At 38.0% G+C, this 21,910-nt stretch overlaps 1 non-coding gene and 1 pseudogene across 1 annotated transcript; both read left to right on the top strand.

Annotated features, from left to right (window-relative positions):
• The first annotated feature begins 515 nt into the window (after window positions 1–515).
• On the top strand, window positions 516–987 carry LOC144377479 (18S ribosomal RNA). Its single transcript, XR_013438479.1, has one exon. It is a non-coding gene; the product is annotated as an 18S ribosomal RNA (ribosomal RNA).
• Window positions 988–11,219: 10,232 nt separating this feature from the next.
• Window positions 11,220–21,421, top strand: LOC101970016 (von Willebrand factor A domain-containing protein 5A-like; annotated as a pseudogene).
• The last annotated feature ends 489 nt before the right edge of the window (window positions 21,422–21,910 follow it).

The raw sequence follows: 21,910 nt of genomic DNA, 5'->3' as shown, positions 1-21,910 counted from the left end.
ACTAAGTTAAGCTAAACTAAGTGTTGGTAAATTTCGTGCCAGCCACCGCAGTCATACGATTAACCCCAGTTAATGAAACACGGCGTAAAGCATGATTAAGAGACTAGTTAGAAAAGATTAAAATAATATTAAACCGTAAAAAGTCTTGGTAATGGGCTGGGGATGTGGCTCAAGCGGTATCGTGCTCGCCTGGCATGCATGCGGCCTGGGTTTGATCCTCAGCACCACATACCAACAAAGATGTTGTGTCCGCCGAGAACTAGAAAATAAATATTAAAAATTCTCTCTCTCTCTCTCTCTCTCTCTCTCTCTCTCTCTCTCTCTCTCTCTCTCTCTCTCTCTCTCTCCTCTCTCACTCTCTCTAAAAAAAAAAAAGTCTTGGTAATAATGAAAGTCAAATACGAAAGTAATCTTAAATTATCTGAATTCACGATAGCTAAGACCCAAACAGGGATTAGATACTCCACTATGCTTAGCCCTAAACATAAACATTCAATAAACAAGAATGTTCGCCAGAGTTCTACTAGCAATGGCCTAAAACTCAAAGGACTTGGCGGTGCTTTATATCCCTCTAGAGGAGCCTGTTCTGTAATTGATAAACCCCGATACACCTCACCACCTTTAGCAAATATCAGTCTATATACCGCCATCTGCAGCAAACCCTAAAAAGGTCCTACAGTAAGCAAGAAAATTTTACATTAATATGTTAGGTCAAGGTGTAGCCTGTAAGGTGGGAAGTAATGGGCTACATTTTCTATTCTCCTAGAACAAATTTTCACAATAGCTTTTATGAAACTTAGAGCATAAGGCGGATGTAGTAGTAAGTTAAGAATAGAGAACTTAACTGAATAGGGCAATAAAGCACACACACACCGCCCGTCACCCTCTTCAAATATACTTTCATACAACACCATAAATAATCTATTTAATCAAATATATAAGAAGAGACAAGCGGTAACAAGGTAAACATACTAGAAAGTGTGTTTGGAAGAACCAAAATGTAGCTTATTAATTAAAGCACCAGGCTTACATCCGAGAGATTTCGTTCACTATGAACATTTTGAACAAATGCTAGCCCAACTTTTTCCCCTCCCAAATACAATCCACTTAATAAATAAAACATTTACCTAAATAAAGTATAGGAGATAGAAATTTATATCAGGAGCTATAGAGAAAGTATGGTAAGGGAAAGATGAAAGAACAAATTTATAGTACTAAAAAGCAAAGATTAACTCTTTTACCTTTTGCATAATGATTTAACCAGAAAATGCTTGACAAAAAGAATTTAAGCCAAACACCCCGAAACCAGACGAGCTACTTATGAGCAGCCAATAAGAGCCTATCTGTTTATGTCGCAAAATAGTGGAAAGACTTATAAGTAGAGGTGAAAAGCCTACCGAGCCTGGTAATAGCTGGTTGTCCAGATTAGAATTTCAGTTCTACTTTAAATTTACCTAAAGCACAAATAAGCTATATGTTAATTTAAATGTTATTCTAAAGAGGGACAGCTCTTTAGAGTCAAGGAATAAACCTTAATTAGAGAGTAAATCTATTAGCCTCCATAGTTGGCCTAAAAGCAGCCATCAATTAAAAAAGCATTAAAGCTTAACCTAATTATCAAAACTTAATACCTAACTCTTTTAATAATCTCCTAAACCAATACTGGACTAATCTATTTTCCTAAAAGAAAAAATTATGTTAAAATAAGTAACAAGAAATTATTCTCCCTGCATAAGCTTATATCAGATCGAATAATTCACTGATAGTTAACAATTCCATAATATTAAATAAATCATAAAACCATTATTAATAACACTGTTAACCCAACACTGGTATGCATAAAGGGAAAGATTAAAAAAAGTAAAAAGAACTCGGCAAACACTAACCTCACCTGTTCACCAAAAACATCACCTCTAGCATAAATAGTATTAGAGGCACTGCCTGCCCAGTGACATACGTTCAACAGCTGCAGTACCCTGACCGTGCAAAGGTAGCATAATCACTTGCTCTTTAAATAAGGACTAGCATGAATGGCTTGACGAGGATTTAACTGTCTCTTACAAAAGTGAAATTGACCTTCCCGTGAAGAGGTGGGAATTTCCCAATAAGACGAGAAGACCCTATGGAGTTTAAATTTAATAGTCTCACAGCCTTAATAATATCTAAGGAATTAAAACTATTGTTCTGAAAGGTTAATAATCTTGAGAACTGTTTGCTAATCTTGTTCCCAGACTGTGCTGTCCCCAACTGCCAAACTGCAGAATGTACTCCCTTACCCAGTTGCATGCAAACCGCCCACTCACCCTGACCCATCAATGAACTTCCCTCCATGCCCTCTCCAAGGAAAGTATATAAGCTCTGCTTAAGCTGTTCTCAGGGCTCTCTGCTCTATTCAAGTGAGCTCTGAACCCCCAATAAACCCTTTGCTGTTGCATGAGACAGTCTCTTGGTGGTCTCTTCCTCCAACGCTCTCCCGACCTTTACAGTTCATAGGCTAGAAATTTTGGTTGGGGTGACCTCGGAGTACAAATTAACCTCCGAATGATAATAACATGTCCAAATTATAACTCATTAATTGACCCAAATTATTGATCAACAGAACAACTTACCCTAGGGATAACAGCGCAATCCTACTCAAGAGCTCAAGAGTCCATATCGACAGTTAGAGTTTACGACCTCAGTGTTGGATCAGGACATCCAAATGGTGTAACCCCTATTAATGGTTGGTTTGTTCAACGATTAAAGTCCTATGTGATCTGAGTTCAGACCGGAGAAATCCAGGTCGGTTTCTATCTGTTATTATATTTCTCCCAGTACAAAAAAAAAAAAAACAAGAGAAATAAGGCCAATTAAACACTTACACCTTAAATTAGTGGATGAAATAATCTTAATCCAGTAAAATATTTTCAATAACCCACCCTAGAACAGGGCTTGTTAAGATGGCAGAGCCTGGTAATTGCATAAGACTTAAAACTTTATTTCAGAGGTCCAACTCCTCTTCTTAACATTAATGTTTATAATTAATCTCCTGCTTTTAATTGTTCCAATATTAGTAGCTATAGCTTTCCTTACCCTAATCGAATGAAAAATACTAGGATATATACAACTCTGCAAAGGCCCTAATGTTGTCGGACCTTACGGCCTACTTCAACCATTTGCTGATGCAATAAAGCTATTTATTAAAGAACCCATAAAACCCTTAACAGCATCAATTATATTATTTATTATTGCCCCTACCCTTGCCCTAACACTAGCATTCACCATATGGATCCCCCTACCTATGCCCCAACCTCTTATTAATATAAACATAGGAGTTCTATTTATCCTAGCCACCTCAAGTTTAGCTGTATATACAATTTTGATCTGGCTGAGCCTCCAACTCTAAATATGCTTTAATTTGAGCTTTGTGAGCCATAGTACAAACTATCTCATACGAAGTAACGCTAGCAATTATTCTTCTCTCAGTACTTCTAATAAATGGGTCCTTTACTCTGTCCACACTTATCACCACCCAACAATTTACATGACTTCTACTTCCAACATGACCTCTAGCAATAATATGATTTATTTCAACATTAGCAGAAACTAATCGAGCTCCATTTGATCTAACAGAAGGAGAATCAGAACTTGTATCAGGATTTAATGTTGAGTATGCAGCCAGTCCCTTCGCCTTATTCTTTATAGCTGAATACACCAACATCATCATAATAAATGCATTAACAGTAACCCTTTTCATAGGAGCACTACTAAACTCCACTTTTCCTGAAACTTTTACATTAAACTTCACCCTAAAAACACTCATTTTAAATTCCACTTTTTTATGAATCCGAGCATCCTACCCTCGATTCTGTTATGACCAACTTATGCATCTTTTATGAAAAAAATTCTTACCCCTAACTCTAGCCCTGTGCATATGGCATATCTCTCTTCCAATTATTACTGCATGTGTACCACCCCAAATCTAAGAAATATGTCTGATAAAATAGTAACTTTGATAGAGTAAATTATAGAGGTTTAAACCCTCTTATTTCTAGAACTACAGGGATTGAACCTAATCCTAAGAATTCAAAATTCTTCGTGCTACCTTTTACACCACGTTCTAAATAGTAAGGTCAGCTAAATAAGCTATCGGGCCCATACCCCAAAAATGTTGGTTTATGTGCTTCCCGTACTAATTAATCCCCTAACTCCCTCCACAATCTACTTCACTCTCTTTTCTGGAACTATAATTACACTTTTTAGTTCACATTGACTTCTGACTTGAGTAGGTCTAGAAATAAGTATGTTAGCTATTACCCCCATTCTAATTGATAAAGGAAATCCTCGATCCACAGAAGCTGCATGCAAATATTTTCTTATTCAAGCCACCGCGTCAATGATCTTAATAATAGGCACAATAATTAATTTCATAGACCCAGGTCAATGAACCCTATCCAACTCATATAATCAAATTTCATCATTCATATTTATAATCACACTTTCAATAAAAATAGGACTTCCCCATTTCATCTATGAGTTTCAGAAGTTACCCAAGGGATCCCACTTAAATCAGGCCTAATCATGTTAACATGACAAAAAATTGCCCCAATTTCTATCGTATACCAAATTGCATCTTCCATAAACCCTGCCCTCATATTATTTATAGGAACCCTATCAATCATATTAGGAGGCTGAGGAGGACTTAACCAAACCCAACTGCGAAAGATCCTAGCATATTCATCAATCGCCCATATAGGATGAATAATAGCAATTGTCACATACAATCCAACCTTAACAATATTTAACCTAATTATCTACATTATACTTAATATTAACATATTTATACTTCTCCACTACCATAAAAAACTACCACCCTTTCCCTATCAAATTCATGAAATAAATTCCCCCTTTTAACACCTACAATTTTAATTGTACTAATATCACTAGGAGGATTACCCCCTCTAACAGGATTTACACCAAAATGAATTATTCTCAAAGAACTTATTTCAAATAATAACATTATTTTCTCTACACTAATAGCAATACTAGCACTCCTAAATTTATATTTCTATACAAGACTTATCTATTCAACATTTCTAACTCTATTTCCATCATTTAACAACACCAAAATAAAGTGACAATTTGAAAACATAAAACTTATACTTTTTCTACCAATCTTTATCATTATTCCTACTCTCTCCCTTCCATTAATACCCCTCTTCTCACTCCTGAACTAGGAATTCAGGTTAATCAAAATCCTAAGCAAGTACCCAACACTTAATTCCTGCACTAAGGACTGCAAGACTTTATCTTACATCAGTTGAATGCAAACCAACCACTTTAATTAAGCTAAGCCCTTTATTCCTAGACTGATGGGATTCAAATCCATAATATCTTAGTTAACAGCTAAACGCCTTACTCAACTGGTTTCAATCTACTTCTCCTGCCTTAAGTAAAAAAGGCAGGAGAAGCCCTGGCAGAGTTGAAGCTGCTCCTTTGAATTTGCAATTCAGTATGACTATTCACCTCCGGCCTTGGTAAAAAGAGGATTCAACCCCTGTCTTTAGATTTACAGTCTAATGCTTACTCAGCCATTTTACCACCTACCTATGTTCATCAACCATTGATTCTTCTCAACTAATCATAAAGATATTGGTACACTTTACCTTCTATTTGGCGCTTGAGCTGGTGTAGTAGGAACTGCGCTTAGCCTACTAATCCGGGCTGAACTAGGTCAACCTGGAGCTCTATTAGGTGATGATCAAATCTACCATGTCATTGTTACCACTCATGCATTTGTTATAATTTTCTTTATAGTTATGCCGATCATAATTAGTGGATTTGGGAACTGACTAGTGCCCCTAATAATTGGAGCCCCTGATATAGCATTTCCACGTATAAATAATATAAGCTTCTGACTTCTCCCCCCTTCCTTCCTCCTCTGGCTTGCTTCTTCTATAGTTGAAGCAGGTGCAGGAACAGGTTGAACCGTATACCCTCCACTAGCTGGAAATCTTGCCCATGCAGGAGCGTCAGTAGACCTAACCATCTTCTCCCTTCACTTAGCAGGGGTATCATCAATTCTAGGTGCAATTAATTTTATCACAACAATCATCAACATAAAGCCACCTGCCATATCTCAATATCAAACCCCTCTATTCCTGTGATCTGTGCTAATTTATTACTCTTGTCTCTTCCAGTTCTTGCGGCAAGAATTACTATACTCCTTACAGTATAAAAATGTAATACTACATTTTTTGACCCTGCTGGAGGTGGGGATCCTATCCTTTATCAACATTTATTCTGATTCTTTGGACACCCTGGAGTTTACATTCTTATCCTTCCAGGATTTGGTATAATTTCCCATATTGTAACATATTACTCAGGTAAAAAGGAACCATTTGGTTATATGGGAATAGTGTGGGCTATAATATCTATTGGCTTCCTTGGATTTATTGTATGAGCCCATCATATGTTTACCATTGGGATAGATGTAGATACCTGAGCTTACTTTACATCTGCAACCATGATTATTGCCATTCCTACAGGAGTAAAAGTTTTTAGCTGACTAGCAACCCTGCACAGAGGAAATATCAAATGATCACCAGCAATACTATGAGCACTTGGCTTCATTTTTCTATTCACTGTAGGAGGCCTAACAGGAATTGTCTTAGCTAATTCTTCATTAGATATTGTTTTACACAACACATATTATGTCGTAGCCCACTTCCACTATGTTTTATCAATGGGGGCTGTATTTGCCATTATAGGAGGATTTGTTCACTGATTCCCCCTTTTTTCTGGTTACACACTGAATGACATATGAGCTAAAATTCATTTTACTGTAATGTTTGTTAGAGTAAATTTAACTTTCTTCCCTCAACATTTCTTAGGATTATCGGGTATGCCACGTCGATACTCTGACTACCCAGATGCATACACTGCATGAAATACCGTATCCTAAATAGGCTTATTTATTTCCCTTACAGCTGTAATAATTATAATCTTTATAATTTGAGAAGCATTTGCATCAAAACGAGACGTTCTCACTGCAGAACTAACACCAACTAACTTAGAATGACTACATGGGTGCCCTCCACCCTATCACACATTTGAAGAGCCTACTTATATTAAAGCCTAGATCAAGAAAGGGAAGAATCGAACTTCCTAAAACTAGTTTCAAGCTAGTCTCATAACCATTATGACTTTCTTCATGAGATATTAGTAAAATAATTACATAACTTTGTCAAAGTTAATTCACAGGTTAAATTCCTATATATCTCTATGGCATACCTGCTCGAATTAGGATTTCAAGATGCCACAACTCCCATTATAGAAGAACTTTTACACTTTCATGACCATACTCTTATAATTGTTTTCTTAATTAGCTCTCTAGTCCTTTATATTATCTCATTAATATTAACTACAAAATTAACTCATACAAGCACTATAGATGCTCAAGAAGTAGAAACTATTTGAACCATTCTCCCTGCTATTATTCTTTTTCTAATTGCCCTTCCCTCTCTACGTATTCTGTACATAATAGACGAAATTAATGACCCATCCTTAACAGTAAAAACAATAGGCCACCAATGATATTAAAGCTACGAATACACAGATTACAAAGATCTTAATTTTGATTCTTACATAATTCCAACCTCAGATTTGGCCCCAGGAGACCTACGACTTCTAGAAGTTGATAATCAAGTCGTACTTCCAATAGAATTACCTGTACGAATGCTAATCTCATCTGAAGAAGTACTTCACTCCTGAGCAGTTTCATCCTTGGATTAAAAACAGATGCAATTCCAGGCCGACTTAATGAAGCTACTCTTACATCAACACGACCAGGACTTTATTATGGACAATGCTCCGAAATTTGTGGATCAAATCATAGCTTCATACCAATTGTCCTTGAACTAGTTCCATTAAAACACTTTGAAAACTGATCCTCATCAATACTATAAATTCATTATGAAGCTATAGTAGCATCAACCTTTTAAGTTGAAGATCAGGAGCCAAATCTCCTCATAATGAAATGCCCCAACTAGATACATCTACATGATTTATTACAATTTTATCCATAATTCTAGCCCTTTTAAGGTCTGTTTACTTGTTATTGTGCCAGGTTTAGGGTCATTTCACCTATTTATCCTTACAATAAGCAGCAACATATGTGTGTTCTCTGATTCTGTCCTTTCAAGCAGATTCTGTGTCTGGTCTGCAGCAGACTTCTTTTTCTAAGCTTGTGACTCAGCTAGATCAGAGGATGAATGCTGCTCATTTCCCCTCTTTTTTCTCATGTTGCCAGAAACTTCAGCCAATAAAGTGAAGATGTAGCTGAGGAAAGAATATATATAATATCATATGTAATATATAATATATATAATATATAAATATTATATATATATGATTTCTATCCAGAGAAATAGACCATACCTTATCATAATTAGTTTGTCATATATAATAGTAATATATATCTGTATTATTGCTTACTACTGATAAAACAAATTTGTTCTTGTTCTTATGCATTGCTTTACTCTTTATGTATAAGTATTTGTGTGTGTGTGTGTGTGTGTGTGTGTGTGTTTACTTTCACATGCATTAAGATCAATTAGATCTTAAAACAACTCAGGGAATTAGCTACACCACTATCCTCATTTTACTTTACTTGGTAAAGTCTGTTACAGGGATATTTAGCATCTTATATCACTCCTAATGTTACTCTTGCAGCATTTTCAATGGAAAAAATAGCCCTTTCTCTCTTTGTCTCTCTAACAGTTCCTTTGTAGACACCAGACAGATGTCTACAAATATTCTCAGGTTGGGAACTTTTACAAGATCCAAAGAATAGTAGAAGTTCAAGTATTTGTTTAATAAATATCAGTAGGTTCCTTAGAGATATAGTTGATAAATTATAACTGGTCCCTAGAAGGGGGCAGGACTTCCTGGGAAATGTAACTGCATTTTCTTTCATTTTTCATCAGCTCAGAGCTCTGGGACCTTCAGGAGGAGGTAGGTTACCCTGCTGTCTGCACTGAGACGGAATCCCACCCCTGCACCTGAAGCCTGAGCCTCCCATTTTACCTCCCTTTACCCTCTCCTTACATCTATTGGTGCCTGACTTCTAGTTGCAAACCCCAGGGTGTGGAACTTAGTACTGGTGTGTTTCCCCAGGATTTCTGCAAGTTCACTTGTTTAGGGGAATCTTGGGGGAAGGCCTGGAGGGAAAATTTGGCTATCTTCTGATAATCCCCACCTTTCCCATTTTACTATTGCTTTTCTATCTCTCCATCCCTCTACTTCTCCCTTCCTCCTGCTTTTCTCTGGGATGTGATGTTTTCTCTGTTTTGTGTATGTTTGTGCTGTCAAATGTGGCTTTAAGTCTCCACCCAACTCAATCATTGCAGCTCCCAAGCCTATCTATGTCAAAGCTGAGATTGCTGCTGTCCCTTTTTGTAAATACCTGGGCAATGAGAATCTAGGACTGAAAATTTAAAGATCGAATCACTCTCTGATTCTGGGCAAGCCCCACGCTGAAGCCAAATCTCTTCCTGGCTGACCCAGGTTTTCCACTTCTCATAACAGGCTGTTAGGGTGTGGTCCACTGGATTCTCCTGCTCCTCCCCTCCCTGCCTGCCTGAGACTTCTTCTGTCAGACTCTTACATCTCTGATGTCCTGTCCAGACAGAGCTCTCAGGATGAGAGAGAAGCTCTCTCTCCTGGGTAGCTGAAAGCTTGGATTTTTCTCAGTCTTTGGTCTGCTTTGTTCCTGTATGAATCTACTGCCTTAAGTTTCCTGTGGGTGTTATTAGATGTTCTTTCTCTGACTTAGCCCAGACTCTTCTACCTGTCCCACTTAGGGATCATCCTGGAAGCCCTTTCCCTCAGCATGTTCTCCTCTTCTCTAACCTGCTACTTTCCTCTTGTGTTGTTTTAAAATGTGGGGTGTTTTACAATGCACTGTTTTTATTCAATTGCCTGTAATAACAGATTTGGAATGAGGAGCCTGGTTATTGCTCTGGATTTGTATAACAAGGCTTGTTGCAAGTGATATCACGTGGATAATCAGCATGGGCACGATTTCAAATTTTGTTAAAGTGGAGACTTTGTTTTTCTAGGTGTGGGAGTGGGTGTGTATGTGTGCGTGTTTGTGGATCTAACTCAAGGTCTTGTTTGTTCTAGACAAGTATTTCATCACTAGCAAAATCATCACCCTAATATGTGCTTTAAATAATGATTTGGATCAGTATAGTGAGTTTACAAATATTTTTACCCAATGCTTCAGAAAGCTTGAGCAGGGATCATTCCAGAAAGAAAGCTGTTCCTCAAAAGAGCCCCTGTTTTTGTGCCTGCAGGTCCCTTAGGTAAGCATGGCATTCTCTATATTCTCTCCAGGGCTCTGGATAAGCACATGTGTGCTATTGTTCTCCAGCATGCTCTGAGCTCCAGGTGGTGCCATTTTAACTCTTTAAGTCCTATTTTTAGTGAAAGCCCCTGTTGGTCCTGGAGATGGCAGCCCAAGTCACACTGTATCAGATCAGGGAGAGGCAAGCTAGCACATGATCCAGTGCAGAATGGACTCAAAATGACTCCCTGGAGCATGAGGATTCAGCATTAGGATTAAACCCACCTGTGGGCCCCCTGGATAAAAGAATTGCATTAAATCATGCTTTTGGTACATAAGATGTATCTCTGTTGATATGTATCAAATTACATGGAATGTACCTCCAAAATGATTATAAAATTTGAGAGGAATGTTTAGGACAGTCTGATTTAAAATGTGGGACATGTTGCATGTATACTACTTGAATACTAGAATAATTTGGACATAGCAATTAAAAAAAAGAACTGTGACATGTAAAAGAAAAGTCACAAGGCATATGGTACAAGGTCTAGGAGACTTAAGATGCTTCTTACATGGGAGTCTGAATAGAATGATTCATAATGATTAACAGTAAATGTTTGTTGAATAATAGTAACAAGGACAACACAAACAATGCTGGTATCTGTTCCAGTTTAAAAATACTAATGTAGGAATTTTGCATATATTACTCCAAATGTGAAATGAAGGTGTGATGGTTATTATTTTGGAAAGATAATACCGAATTTCAAGGGAGATTAGGGTTATGAGAGTATAGTGGGAAATGAGGGTCAGAATACCGAGATCTAGAAGCAATAATTTATAAGTAGCACCACAGCTCAGAGGGATATTTGCCAATGTCTGAGCCCTAAGCATAATGGGGCTTATACTTTTATACACAAGCAAATTTGGGGGTACATCAAGGTAAGGGAGTTGGTGCAATTCTATTGGAAGGTGCATTCTACATTTCTTATATAGGTACAAGTTTGTCAACAGTCTAGGGACTCAGCTCACATAGCTTAGGGATTTCTATAGCACTAAGCCTAAATGGGGATTGTTCTATTCCCACTACTTTTTTTCCTGCTTCTGTTCCTGCAGTTATCTGTTACAGCTACTTGTTAGCCACTTCAAACCTCTATGGTTAAATGTCATTAAGCAGATTTGCTATGTGTCAGTGTGCGAAACCACAGCCTGTCTGCTCTTAAACTGCTAAAATTCTCATTTTGCTCTACCATGGGATCTATTCAATATTTCCAAGGAAACAGTGTATTAAACGTACTTTTGACCTTTTGAAAAAGTGGAATTGCTGTTTTAAGAAGGTTCAAGGGTTTTAAAATTTCCTGTTTAGTGAACCTTGTTGAATCATACAGCATCACCCACCCCCACTCCTGGGGAAGGTTGTCATTTAGAAGGAGCCAAACTATCAGACTCTGTCCCCTTTTCCTCCTCCTTTTGTTCTAGATCCAACCCTAACTTCCTGAATGTATTCTTATGAAAGAGGGAGGCTCATAATGTACTAATATTTGGATGCATATCTCCCAATATGTCTCTCTGCTCATAATGTGTCTTTTCCTCAGATCACCTTGTCAGCATGGAGGGCTCCTGTGGCCTAATCACTCTCCAACAGGAGCCAGGTCACCTTATGTCCAACCCTTGTGTACCAGTGCTAGCCCAACCCCTAACCTGCAAGAGGTCTTCTATTATAGCTTGTGGAACTCTATTATAGCTTGTGGACCTATCCCCAGAGGCACTGAAGAACTTCTCTGTCCATCCTTGAGTTTGTGGCCAGTGTGTCTGCAACCTTAAACTGTGATAATGAGGAGAAAGTCCTTTTGGAAGCCTCCTTTATGTACCCAATGGAGGAAGACTTTGATGTCTTTAGCTTCGAGGACATGATGGATGGGAAGAAAATTGTGGCAGAATTACAGGACAAGATGGAGGTACAGGAGATGGGTTCTTTGTCTTCTCCCTTCCTTTAATGATTAATGTGAACTCTTTAAGATCACATTCAAATGCATCTTCACAAAAAGTGCTGGTGTTGGATGCTTTTTCCTCCACTCACATCTAAATGCTGATTTTCCTGAAATCATTTAAGGATAAATCAGTTAAAGGCATTCAAACTCCAGGTGTGAAATTGAGAAGACTCATTAATTTCTTTCTCTAACAGTCTTTATTTTCTGTAGTCCTGTCTTTTCGTTTGTTGTTACCTTTCATTCCCATCCCTCGTATTTTCCTTAGGCCCAACACAACTATGAGGGTGCCATATCCCAGGGTCAGGAGGCCTATTTATTGAAGGAGGACTCATACTCCAGAGATGTTGCAATGTGGGGAACCTCCAGCCTGGGTCAAAGGTGGAGCTCACCCTGAGGTATGTTCAGGAGCTGCCCTTGGACACTGATGGGGCCCTGCACTATATACTCCCAGCCATCCTGAATCCTAGATTCCATCTCCCTGGTGAATCCTTTTCCCCTTTGAATACTGGGGTGGCATAATAGGGGACTTTTTTCCTTCATTTTGGGGTGTGCAAAAACTATTAAAAAGGAAAACAGAATGAAATTAATTTTTTGTAGAACATCTTATAGATAGTTGCCTTGATATGAAAACTCCTCTAGTCACCTTGGAGGAACTGCCCTACACACTCAGCATGGTTGCCACCATCCGCTCCCAGCATGGCATCCAGAGGGTCCACTCCAACTGCCCCTTGAGTGCTGTTGAGTTCCTTGCAGATGATAAGACTTCTGCTCAGGTAATCAGTAAGAGAGGACTGTTGTTGCCAGGACCCTATTCCTTGGGTCTTAATTTTGTGCAGCCCTTCCCAGGTGGTCCTTACATTTCCCTGTTAACCCAGAGGGGGATGCACTGTGCTCCCTCCTCACCCAGGTTTAATGTGCTGAGTCTTCTCCTGATTCTCCCTCTGCTCCTAGTCATGCTCACTGGTGGAAGAAGCCTGTGGCCCTCAGCTCTGACCTCAGCTCCAGGCAACAAAGAGTGATGTTCTAACCTAACTCCCTTGATAGTCCCCAACTCAGGTTTCCTTGGCTGAAGAACACAAGTTTTACAGGGACGTGGAACTCCTGGTTTAATACAGGGAGGTGCACAGCACCCGAGTATCTGAGGAGATGGGGATACCTGAGAAGAAGCCAGGTATTTTTTTCCCCCTTTGTACTCAGTTTTTGGCAGATAACTGTCTTAGAATCACTCTCAAATATCCTCACTTCCATTTTCTATCCAATAGCAGCTAAACCTACTCAAGTGAAATATTGAAAGAGCTTCACTGCAGCACGCAAAGAGATTGGCTTGGGAGTACGCTGTGCCATTGTCTTATAGGCAAGTTTAAGTAGTAGATAGTTAGATGAATAATGTGAACAAATAATTCATAACAGAAAATTCAGGCATTTATATACATGCAACAGTGATCAGTCCAGATAAAATGCCAATAAAAATGAGCATATGACATCTTTATATTTTAAAATATCAAAGATTTGCAAATATAATGCTTAATGTTTCAAAAGGTATAGTGAGTTTGGCACTGTCATAGATTACTGTGAACAAAATGTTCTGTGTCGATCTTTTCAAGACAAATTTTGCCATATATATCTAAATAAATGCTCAATTTGGTAACTACAATTTTTGGAATGTTATCTAAGGAAATAAATCTAAATACAAATAAAAATATGCACTGGATACATTTTAATAACAATTTTAATAACATCAAGTGTTAAATGATTAAAATTATTTTATTTACTATGCTGTGCCCTCATTAATGTGATAAGTTAATATCCAGCTACTGAAATATTATACATTGGCATTTTAGAATAATTTGGAAGAAAGGCCTCCATGTAACCGGAAGTAAGAAATAAGTCACACAAGCAGGTTACCAATATAAAATAACATATGCAAGAAAAAAAAACATTTTTTAAAAAGGAAATATGAATATAGTCATTGGGATCAAACTAAGACAATGTTTGGTTTCTTAATTTCTTTTTATAATTAAGTGAATAACCTTTATTGATAGATTCTTCATACCTACATGTAATAGTCCTGAAATTTTTTCTTTTTTTTTAATTGTGACAAATAATAAAATTTAACACTTTAAATATTTCAAGTGGACAGTTCTGTGACCTTAATTAATTCATCTTTCACCACAATCACCACTATCAATCTCTAAAATTTTATAATGCCCTAATTATTAATTTCTAATACTGTTTAGTGTCTTAGTAAGTTCAGTTTCTTACTTTTCCCTAATTTTTCTTATTAACTAAATCTTCCTGAACACACATGTGCTTTTCCTAATAAAAAAAAGTGGTACAACCAAGTCAATCTATTGTTCTCTTGGGCCTTCCTGGATGCCTGTATTGGGGTGCAGGGACCATAAAGTATCACTGGAAAGATACCTCCACTCAGCAGCATTTTCCACATGGTTAGAATGGAGGCATTGTTGGAGACAGTCACATTCACAGCGACATGGTTGGGACTAGACTCATGCTTACACAACAACAACTGCTGTGCAAACAGTTCTCTGGAGTCAGTTCCCACAGGCCATCCCAGGCTCTCATTACTGATGTGTGGCCAAGGTAGTTTCACACACTTGAGCTTGCAAAGTGGCATTCTTTGGGTGGCCTCACTTGGCAACCATTATTCCTTAGGGCCAGCTGCCCATGATGAGGTCCCGACCTCAAAAATGTTTGCTATAACCAGTTCATCTCCCATGAAGCTGCACTCTCTGCCTTGTACATTAGTAATCTGTGTTTGATTCCTATTGGTGAGCTCTTCATGCCTGTGAAATATATTACTAGTGATTTGTTCTCAGAACATTATTTCATAATGTTCAATTTTGGAAGATAAGGTTTGAGATCTCTGTCTCTTTTCTTGTCTGATATTTTTCTAGGCCCTATGCAGATGTTCTTATCTACTCCCATGGCCAGTTCTATAGGCCACAGAGGGACATCAAGGACATCTTTATCAGTCTCATGAATCTCTTCCAGCAGTGGTATTCAGGTTCAGCTTTGTAGCTCACATATTTGGTCGATTTGATTTGCTGTGCATGTAACCACAAGGAAGCAAATGAAATCTTGGAATAGCAACCTGGCTCAATAAAAACATTTTAGTGTTGTGCCAAATGAAGCATACCAGTATAGAGGGGAAAGCACAACATTATTTTTTAAAAACTTAGAAGAATTTACTATATTAAGGGAATGATGTCTTTTTAAAATTAAAATTTTAATTAAAAAAATAACTGCATAAAAATAACTTTTAGAAATAATTTTATAAAATTATTAAGAGTTCAATATGAGTTCAGTCCTCAGCTAAGTTTCATAAGGGTATTATATCACTTAACCAACAAAACAATCATATGAAGTAGATATTCTTACCTTGATTTTTCAGATGAAGAAACTGGGGATAGCAAGTGGTAAAGTTAAGATTTCAAACACCTTCTTTGAAAATAAGGAAGCAAAAAAAGAAAAGAAAAGAAAAAGAAAACAAGAAAGCAGAGATTGCTAAAGATAATTTGAAGGAAGCTGAAAGAGTTATAGTAGACAATATAGCTGCAGTGCTTACCATGTATCTGGTGGTGTTCTGAACAGTTCATATGTACTGAGTCCCATTCCACCTTTCTAACTTCTCAGGACAGTGCCAGCCCAACAATACCCAGGTGTTTCTTGTCACAGAAAGGAATATATCTTACTCATCAAAAACAATGCTACATTATATATCCAGATGTCTGGATTGTATATACATAATTTTCTCAACTAAACTTTATCAAATCTTTTGTGGATGATACCTACTATATTCAGTAGCCTGTTTGATTAGTAAAGTATCCCATGAATAAAAGATTAAACTGAAACAGGTTCCATGGTCATATTGAATCCAAGGTTTCTAAGGATTTAATTCTACCATTCTAGATTCAGTTTATAAAAATATAATAATGGTACCTCATTCCATATCCTCTTATATTCTCGGAACTATAAAAGTGGAGTTAATATAATCCAGCCATTCTCATTTCATTTCCATCTCAATAATGATGTTTTAATTCCAGCCTCAATTTTCATTCACACCTAAAAGTAAAATCAGATATAGCTTTAACAGTTTATCCACTCAGGGTGGTCTCCTCTGTTCTCCGTCATCCCACGGTTTATGTGAAGCTATTTGAATTCAGCATGAACCCCAGAACTTTCTTCTATTCCAGAGAATATCAGTGAGTCCTTCATACCAAATCACACGGAATTTCATTGGTGTATATATTCCTTATAAATACTCTTGTAATTTATGAGCTTCAAAATTATGCATATGAGCATCAACCTTTCAAAGCTGCAATTAAAGACTGAAACAATGACCTTTGTGATAGGATTACCATTGGTTTGATATGAAGAAGGTGTGCCTCTGCAGATAAACTTATCTGCTGCTTCTTTTGGCAAATGCTGGAAAATGTTCATCTCATGTGTCTCACTCATTTGCTCAGCTTCCAGGAAAATAGCTTCCAGGGACACTGTTAAAAGGGTTGATTATTCTTCCCTTACTTTTTTATATGTTTATGCCTCACTTGCCAAAGCCCTTTACAAGCTAATACTGCCTAAGTATCAAACACAGAAATTTAGATTTGAGATTTTGAGTTCACTATAATTGATTTCTGGTGGCTTTAAGATTTTTGCCCTTTTTTCTCACAGGATTTTTATCCCTTTTGTATAGGTAGTTTACTGGGAGAGCCTTCTGTCATGGTGAGTTTCTATTCAGACATTCCTGAAGATGAGGCACTCTATGACCAGTGGAGAATTTGTGTTCCATATGGACTGCTCAGGAAGTATGCAGTGTCCCAAGAATAACCAGGTTGGGTCTCAGTCATGCATAGAGGCAGCTCAGGTAAATCCAGTTCCTTTTCCTGAGTCAGGTAGTCAAGTAAGGATGAATCTGAGGGGTTAAAGTGGGGTGCATTGGGAGGTATAGGTCTGTTCTCCAACTGAGCAGCAGCAGGCATGACCACTCTGAGGTCTTAGAAGGTAATATGGCATGAAATCAGGGTGACAGGCTGCAGTCCCAAGAGTTGGCTTGGCAGGGTCTGAAAAAGTTCTCTCACTCTCTCCTCATCCTCTCTCCCCTTCAGGAAACACTGATTCTGCTGCTGAAGAGTTTGCCTACTAGGATGTTATTTTGACATCTATCAATTTGAATCTTCCTATGAGAAATTCTTTCCATAAATTTCTGAAAAGACCAGAAAATTAATCCTTTAAACGAAGAGAGTAGATTTTTAAAGATATTCCTGAAGAATTGTTCTAGGCTTTGGGGATTTCAGGTGGGATTACTATTTTACTTGGATTTCTCAGCTGTGTGCAATGTCCAACTGCTGTTCTATACCTGGGTCTATTTGTTTCTCTCAGGAAGAGTGTGAAGTACACTCAGAAAACAATGGAGGAGGAGGTGAAGAAGGTTAAGATCATGAGCACGGTACCTAGGGGGCACTGAAATCTTGGCACCACTTCAGAACATTTACAGGAAGCCCTCCATCCCTGGTCACCCCCTACAGGTAGGAATTGGAACAGACTTAACAGAAGGATACAGAGAAAATGAAAAAATCAGTCCCTGAGCTTCACTGAAGGAGTTTTAAAATGTGGTATATAATTGGAAGACTCTATCTTGTAATACTTAACTCAGTCTGTATTGCCTTTGTGGAGTGCCCAAAAAGCCTGAGTGCAGTCAGTGTGTAGAGGAGCTGAAAATCCCGTGGTGCTAACAGACCTGTGAGGATGCTGTGCAGTGCCAGTAGTGTGCGTGCCTGTTTGAAGAGCCCTGGAGTCTCTGGAATTAAGCAATTAGGGCTTTCAAGGGCAAATTCTGATACCTTACAATGAAATTAAAGTTTAATGTGTGTTTTCTGACTTCATACAGCTTTTTGTCTTCCCAGATGGAGAAGTTACTGAAACATTTAGTGTAATTTAAAAAGTTCAGTTTAACTGCGAGAAACATAGGAACAATATGAATGTGATTTCTTCTGGGAGGACCAAACCCTAGTGCTGCCACTTGCAACCTAGAGTCTCATAATACCAGTGTTTTCATCAGGAATTGTCCTCAACCCAAAATAGATATTGTATAAATTTTTGCTATTATTATAATTATTATCTTATATTCATCCACACAGAACATTTTAGTGAGTTCTAGGCAGAGATTTATGATCAAAAAAAGTTTCAGTTTTGATTTCATACATGAAAATAAGTAAAACTATGCATATAAGCACTATATATATAGCATAGGGACAGTACAAAGTTCATGTTGGAAAAGTAGCAGTGAGGGCATCAAGATGCTGGCAGAATTTGGTCATCAGAGAGAATGATACCAAATTAATTGCATTCATCCTAATGTGATGTCACTAGATTTGAGGATGATGACTCATACTAACCCAAATGAAAAATGATTTGTTATATAAATCAAAATCCATAATATTAATTCACAATAGAAACTATTTTTTCGTGTTGTTTATATGCTTACATTAGTATTATCAAGGCATTCTCTGTTCATAGATACATTTATTTGGGAAATTAGACAGTTTAAGTATGTTCTGGTGCACACAAACTAGGACACAGTAAGATCTTTCCAACTGAAAATCAGAAGACCACATATTAAGAATGGCCTTCCTGGGCAGATACAGTGCCCTAATAGTACCAGGGAGGTACAAGGAGAGAGTTTCTCTATTTTCTTTCATTTCAGAGTAATGTTCTGCTCAGTGTAATGTTTAGTACCATGTTGACCATTTGGTAGGGATATGGATGTGGAGAGTTTTGTTAAGTTTTCAGGTCCCCAATTCTTTATCTGGAAAATGGAAGAGAAACCTGTTGCTGAAGAGTCTCAGCATGCTTAAATTCTACTATTAATTTCAGGTTTTTTTAAAGTTCCCTAAATATACAACATGTTCAGTGATTGGCTTCTATTACAGTTCTCATCAGGGAAGTAGATTAACTTATCCTGTAATTGTCACCATTCCTTGTTAATTGTGTAAGTCCACTCTTGAGTGCCCATGTCTAACCTCCATTTATTTATAATTGCAGATGTTTCTCATTTGGTATTGCAGAAGGTATCTCTACCAGCTTAATAAAAAGCATTGCCCAGGTGACAGGGGACACTTCAGAGTTCATCACAGGTAAGGACAGGATGCAGTTCAAGCTGAGGGACAAGCCCTGTGTCCAGAGGTTGGCAATCCAGACCAAGTACACAGCAGGGTAGGGGACACTGCTACAAGGGCAGGAGCCCAACTTGCTTCCAGTGTGCATTTTCCCAAAAGTGGGCTTTGTCCTTAGTAGGGCTATGTGTGGTCTCATACAAATATGGCCACTGTACACCTAGAATATGGCCCAATTAGTTGGAAGACCAGAAATAAGAATCTGAGAGAGGTTGAATCTTTTGTATTTGAGAACAAATTCAGAGAAACTAAGAGCTTTGGCTATCATGTTTGAGATTCTAGACCTGTACTTCAGGACCTCTTTTAGTGGTAAATTGATGGTACTGGGGATTGAACTCAGGGTCTCTCAATCACTGAGCCACATCCCCAGCCCTATTTTGTATTTTATTTAGAGACATGGTCTCGCTGAGTTGCTCTGCACCTCAGTTTTTACTGAGGCTGGCTTGGAACTTGTGATCCTCTTGCCTCAGCCTATTGAGCTCCTGGAATTACAGGTATGCACCACTGCACCCCACTCTAAACTCTTCTTTCCCTATTGCTTCTTTAGTTCCATTATCTAGATATCAACTCCCCCTAGCATATCTTCATTAACATTTATGCTATTAAATCTCTCAACCTTTGTTTTCTTATGTGTAAAGCAAAAGAGATAATACCCACATCCCAAGATAGTATTAAGAATTAGACATAACATATTATGTCACATAGCACCTGATACATAATAAACATTCAGTTAATTGTGGGTATCCTTCTCATCCTTATTTGTTTCTGCCTATTTGGTTCCCTTTCCTCCATCAGGCTCTTAGTTCCCTGAAGCACTCTCTACAGCCTGCTACATGCAGTATCTCTCTGGGCTGGAATTTGCCTCTTGGTGTGCCTCCTACCATGCTTTCCCCAGAACCAACAGCCATGTTTAAAGATCAGAGGTTAATCATATATGCCCTGCTCATTGGGAAAATACAGGTGAGGCAAATTAGCAACTGTCATGACAATTTCAATAAAGTTGGTAGGTAGATTTACATTTCAGCAAGACTGCAAATCCCAGGGAGAGCCAGCCCACCATCTTCCTCATCGTATCAAGTCTCTGACTTCCTGGGCTATCTGATTACTACTTAGAAATTTTAATACACTGAGCTGGGGAGGTGCCAATCATTTGTCTGGTCATGTCTGCCTTCCAACACTTCTCTTCTCTAATTTTTAAGCAGTTGAGTCTACAGGAGAAGTATGCCTCAAGTGCATGCTCCAGAACAAGAGTTTTAAGCATAAGCTGACATTTTCTCTACAACTCATGCCAGATGCCAGGTAAGAATTCAGTTTCCCTATTCTTTTCCCATATTTCTCATTTTTCTTCCCTTTCTTCTGTTTTCTGTCATCCTTGCTGTTTGGATTCCTTTTATTGATTTTGGTTTAATTGTTTCCCTACATTTGCCTTTTTCTTTATAAAACATTCAGTCTTGTCTCTGCTCTTCTCTGCCCTTTTCTTCCCTTTGCCATTCCTAACATTTGGAACCCAAAGTAACTGTGGGTGTTTTCTGTAAGTCTCAGAATGTTTTGTTTCATTTTTTTCTTTTAGATTCACCATTCGCCATCTTGCTATAAAGTCCTTGATCCAGAGAAAAGACTTGGGTTTCAGTGAGACTCTAGTTAAAGATAAAGAAGTCATGTTGAAGATCAGCATTGAATCTGGAGACATCAGCTCCTTTACAGAATATATTGCTGTAAACAAGGAGCTTAAGCAGCCAGTTCAGGGGACCCTGGCTTACAGGCAGAGTCCAAAGCCAATTCTGTTCCATGATGCCTGCAGGAGGCCAAGAATGTATTTTCCTGGTGAATTTATCCCATTCAGACTCCAACAGACTAAGTGTCCTGGATATCTGAGTACATTATTTAAAGGAATAGCTTGTGAAAGACCTTAAAATGTCTCATTTTCCTTGTGCCTCCACATCCAAGACTGGTGAATGTTAAACATTTTTTTCTGTGCTAAGGAGCTAAAATATGGCGCATTGGAAGAGACATTTCATATGGAGGGATATTAGAATATAGAAAGTACATACAAGCATCAAAAACCAAACAGTTGCCAGGCATGTGGCACATTCCTATAATCCCAGTGGCTCAGGAGGCTGAGACAAGAGGATCTTGATTTCAAAGTCAACCTCAGCAAAAGTAAGGAGCTAAGCAACTCAGTGAGACCTTGTCTCTAAATGAAATACAAAATAGGGACGGAGATGTGGCTCAGTGATTGAGAGACACTGAGTTAAATCCCAAGTATCATCTCCAAAAAAAAAAATCATTTTAAATCTGAAGCTAATTTATCAATGAGATAGTAAATCCCACAAATGGCTGATGTTTGTAATGACCGGATACTGGAAGTGATAGAAGAGAGGACTCAAGGAAAAGAGAAAGAG

Source organism: Ictidomys tridecemlineatus, chromosome 4 (genome assembly GCF_052094955.1).
Source record: "Ictidomys tridecemlineatus isolate mIctTri1 chromosome 4, mIctTri1.hap1, whole genome shotgun sequence".
In the NCBI taxonomy this organism is placed as follows: Eukaryota; Metazoa; Chordata; class Mammalia; order Rodentia; family Sciuridae; genus Ictidomys; species Ictidomys tridecemlineatus.
Note: the sequence above shows the minus strand (reverse complement) of the source record. Positions and strands in the feature narration are given on the sequence as shown.